This window comes from Neophocaena asiaeorientalis, unplaced genomic scaffold (assembly GCF_003031525.2).
Source record: "Neophocaena asiaeorientalis asiaeorientalis breed wild unplaced genomic scaffold, Neophocaena_asiaeorientalis_V1.1 scaffold496, whole genome shotgun sequence".
In the NCBI taxonomy this organism is placed as follows: domain Eukaryota; kingdom Metazoa; phylum Chordata; class Mammalia; order Artiodactyla; family Phocoenidae; genus Neophocaena; species Neophocaena asiaeorientalis.
In genome coordinates, this window is record NW_020174375.1 from 2,927,509 (window position 1) to 2,932,911 (window position 5,403).

Genomic DNA, 5,403 nt, shown 5'->3' on the forward strand with positions numbered 1-5,403 from the left:
TAACTGAGAAATGTATCACAGACTTATACAGCAACTGTGCTAGGGAAATCCACTTGTGTTCTCATTTCCCTGATGTAACAAAAAGTATTGACCATTATTAGCTACCACCAGTAAATAACATCCATCAGTAATGTGACCATCAGAACAGAATCACTAAAGTGCTTCTTTTGCCTGAAACATCTTTTCTGAAAAAGTTTTTGTAACCACACCTAAATGATTCCTCATTATTCCTGAGACGATAGATAGATAGAGAGAGAGGTAGATAGATAGATAGATAGGTCTCTTTGTTCCATATAAATGTATGTAGAAGAGACTAGGTCATTTTCTTATGGCACCTTTCTTGGAAGTATTACTAATCACGACTGAAATGGCCATTAGCCCCCATTCCCTGATCACTTATTATGAGTACCACTTCAGGTTTTGGCGCATGTGCTTTCATACAGTATTCCACTTATACTATCAGTAATACAGCACCTTGCAGAATTCATCCTGTTGGTATTAAGCCTACAGTATTAGCTGAGACCCAACTGTCCTTTGGAGATCTGACCCTTAAAACTCAGAGAAAAGCGATACATCCTAAAGGATTTCTAGAGAGAATCAAACTGCCCTAAATCTAAATTCAAATCCAAGCTGTCCAAATTCCAATACTATAACGGTTTTACTAATTTTCATGGCTAACACTGGAAAACATTTTATTCTGAAACTAGCTATTTTGGTTTTCTTTCTTTCCTTTTTCTTTCTTCCCTTCCTTGTTTCTTCTAATAGTAGACATAATTTATCTAATTTACCTAATAGTAGATATAATCAATATCTACTATTAATTATGTTCAAACTCAAAAGCGATCTACAGTGTTGTTCTGTAGTAGCATATAAACTGGCTAACATATATTTTAGGTGATTTTAATATGTCAAGAATTTGGGATTTTCCATGATTAAAATACAAAGAAACATTATAATAATCCTATCACCAGCAAGAGTAAAGTTCAGCAAACTACAGCCACAATCATTCACTAACCACAGACCTGTACAAAATATAAAGTTCTCCCATTGTGCCTAGAAAGGTTTTCCCAAACTCTGACATGTCTAAACCGGGTAATAGAATATTTTTCACCTAAGCTTCGCATAATCTATGATACCCAAACACCTGGAGCTGATAACTCTAGATTAATTTACACTGTAATTTCCCCTCAGTAAATCTATATTTCTCCATAAAAAGTATTTTCTAATATTAAATTTAGCCAATTTATGTGCCATGATTATTTTTGCCTTACAAGATCATAATAAAATGAAATACGCAAAAGTCATTATATATTGCAAAGTATCCCATAAAATATCACGTAATTATTAAAAAAACATATGCCCTTGCCCTTGTGACACAAAGCATGTAAAAACATTAGATTAAAAGAACAGGAAGGTAGTCACAGATTTCTGTTTGTAGACTGAATCTTCATGCCTTTAAGTGACTATCAAATATTAGGGCCTAGACCTAAAAAAGAAAGAATGAAATATTAACAATGTCCCACCTTGTGGGAGCTCGACATCACTTGACACTACACAGAAACTGACCTTTTTGTCCTTCAGGCTTGCCTACCCAGCCCCATCTTCTATCGCAAAAGCCAAATCATCTGATCCCAAACTAACTGTCAACTGCCTGTGATGGTGGGGAAGCCAGACATCAATCAATCAGGTTTTATCAGACGCTCTCTTCGTTCCTCTGTTGTGCTCATCTTATCATCTGACCCAGTTGTAGCCCTGACTTCAGAAGCTTAAGCAACTTGATGACAAAATATGTGCCGGTTTGTCCAAGATGCACATCGTTAAGAAGTGGGGTGATATTTTTAGCAGCTACCTAATATATTTGCAAATGAACTCTTGAATATTTCAGATCTGCACAGGCCCCATGCTGGTCAGTCTCTCCTGCCCACTGAGTCTGTTCTTGGCTGTGGGAGGCCCAATAAATCAAAAATCTGTAAAAGTACTTAGGTACAAGTCAAACATCACAGGGAAATGTCACTGTTTTCATGACAATGTGGGCAGAAAGGCTAACAAAATGAGAATTTCAGGATGTCACTTCAAGAAAAGAAAGAAGACCTAATTGATAAACGTGCAGAATACAAATTCAGATAGTTTTATCCCAAATAAATAAAAATAAGTCAGAAAATTAAAGCCTTTTTATCTATTCCTATTGACTGGAGTCTTGGAGGAAAAAAATGTTTAGACTGTCAATGCTGTTGGCAAATCTACATTAGCTGTCCCACTGCTCTAATGATATAGAGAATGCACTCGTACACATCAACTAGTTGGGTAAGGAATCAACTATGACATACATTATGAGTTTAAAATTTTTTAATTCAAAGAAAATATCTTTTACATAATTTTTACACAAAAGTGAGAAGAGTGAAATATAGACATATTTTGTGGATATAAATACTCTATGTTAGCATAAGTATCCACTTGCTTAACTTAGTCTTCTTTTTTCTTCAAGGAGTAATTCATTTTTAAGATTTTCCTTAAAATCAAAAGAACAACTTTTATGATGAATATAGGATTTTCATTAAAGGCAATGTTGTCAATATCCCATCCAGCTCTCATTAAAATCTTCACTGAACTATATTTTGAAAGCAGCATAAAATTTATCCACAAAACTTATTCACATAAATACATACCTTAATCATAAAAGTATGGGCTATGAACATCACAATGTATTGCAGTGATAATATTTTGACATGGATGAAAATGCACACCATGAAAATAATTTGTACACAACAAATGAGAAAGTACAAGGATAATTTGTACAGCACTTCAAAAGATTCCCACTGAATTCAAAGCATTTTATTTAAAAAAAATTTTTTTAAAGCCTTTGAACTTCTCAGTAGACACAGTAAGCAAGAATTCTTACTAAAATTAATGATAACACAAATTTGTATCATTTAATTTTAAATAATCAGAACTTTTAATTGAATTACCTGATAATCTTTAAAACCTTTCTTCTAAATTAGGGAATTTAAATGTAATAAGCAAGAGGGAAATGGACAATGTTTAGTGTATTCAATTATTATTTACTATCTTTATTATTTTTTATTATCTTTAAAGCCACTTAGTAGTATAAGATTTTCAGCTATTTTTTTGGCACACATTTAGAGGAATCTGGCCCTCAACTGAACTTGAATATCTGTCAATTAACTATTTTTAATCTTCTAACTTCCAGTTTATTGCAGGCTCACAACAATTTCAGAATATACCACAACAAAGCAAGTCTTTCTTAAAGAGTACACTATTAGTCATATCCCAAACGAACAACTAATAAGAAAATTAAAAGTTCCACATTAATAGGTAATAAAGGACAAATATTTGTCTCAGTTTTGTAATTAATTCTTCACCCTACTCAAGTTTAAAGATATTTCCAAATTTTGAAATAAATAAAATAATTTTAGAGATTGTGGCTGAAAAACCTATGTCAAATAACTCACACAAGAAATCTTCCATATGCAATATTATATAGATGTCAACTTGTTGAAAATTCTCTTCTACTGTCTCAACAAGAGATGTTCACCAAAGTCCTACAAATGTAGATTAGAGCAATTCATACCTTCAAAAGGATTTCTCTAAGAAGGGAATCAACTAAAAAATAATGTTAAATATATCTTCAATAAATGTCCATTTAGAGATAATTTTAGATGCATTTTAAGGTTTAAAATAGCTTTTAAAATAGGCTGCACAAAAGCTAGGTGTTACAGCTTTTATGTGGGCTATTAAAATTATATATGTTTGTGGTAGCCTATATAGAAGCTATTTTATATATATTTGTGGTAGTTGGTTAAGATACATCTAACATTATCAAAAGTCAAATCATGTATAAGAAACATCAGACTAATACCATTCAACAACTTCTAACAATTCAAAGGGGCAACAGTCAGTGGCAGATGCCCAGATGACATGAAGGTCTATTTAATACTAAATATTAGACTAGTGCCTCATAAACATATTCCCTTTATTTTTTTACACTCATGGGGATATTACCAGAATATTAAATATTAAATGGCACTGCCTTGCAGACTATATAAAGAGTTGACTTTCAGCTATTACATGGACAATGCCTGGAATGAATAAGCAATTATACGGCATTGGTTATAGCCATCAGGCACTCAACATTCATTTTTAGAATCTCCAAAATCATGAGATACATATACAGTTTCCCCATATACAAACTTATTTAAGTTTATTTAGTGCCCACAAGCTTAACAGTAAAGTAGAGCATTTCAGGCACCATTTCTAAATCCAGTTTTTACTCTTTAGCATAATTTTTTAAAAGAATAAGATGAATTTCCAAGGATCTGATTTAGAAAAAAACATGTTTATTTTAAGTGATCACTGTCTCTTAGAAATATCAACAAAATAGCATGTCTTTTGTTTCCTGGCTTTTGCAACTTAGGACCTTTTATTATCTTTGCAAACATCCTTTGAAGACATCTATCCTTTCAGCTTACTACATTAGGATTTCCTTTATTTACTTACTACATTAGGATTTCCTTTATTAGCAATGAATATTTGTTAACACTAAAATAAAAGTGTCCATGACACTTCTTCCATGGACCTTTCATAGCAAAACTCTGGCCTCAGACATGGGACTGGTTATCCTGCACCCATCGTGAGGCAAAACTGGTCCTCAAAAGTACTTTAAAAATAGTGGATACATTATTATAATGGACCAGGAAAGAAGGGATGAAAGAGAAAAAATAAGAGCTTCTTATTTTAACACCGGAAATCTTGACCAAAACCAGTTCTACCCAGTAATTATCATATATTCATTTTTAGGAGTATTCGTCAAAAGCACAAATTACTAAGGCTTTAAATAATCCTGACTAGACAATTCTTCTCTTTTTGTCCTCTCAAAAAGACAGTCTGACAGTAATGGTATGACACCCTCTCAGACAAGCCTCTCGGCATTAATATTTAAATCTTACCTATCCCTTGTGATTGGAATTCAGCCTCTATTCGCAAAAACTAAATCAATGTTCTTAGAGTTCAAACTAGATCCCTAAACAGTTTGCCACTCTCTATGCACAGATAAGATAAACTTTCTTTGACCCAAGAGATGAAGTTGCCATGACGATCAGAGAGTCCACTTTCTATATTGATATTTTGCTGATGTAACAACAAATAGAACCAGATCCTAGTGCTGATAATGGTGATTAATTAATACTAATATTGATCCCTACAAGCAAGAGACAAGGCTATTAACTTGAAGCCTGAAAAGTCAATTGTTACCTGTGGCAGAGATACTAGGAGCTGATTTGGAAGCATAATAAACAAATGTGCTATCTTTATGCTAATACCTTTAAAGAGATAGTTCTTTCTAGAATGCCAAATATTGCGATGTCTGAGCTTATTAATTTAATTGCA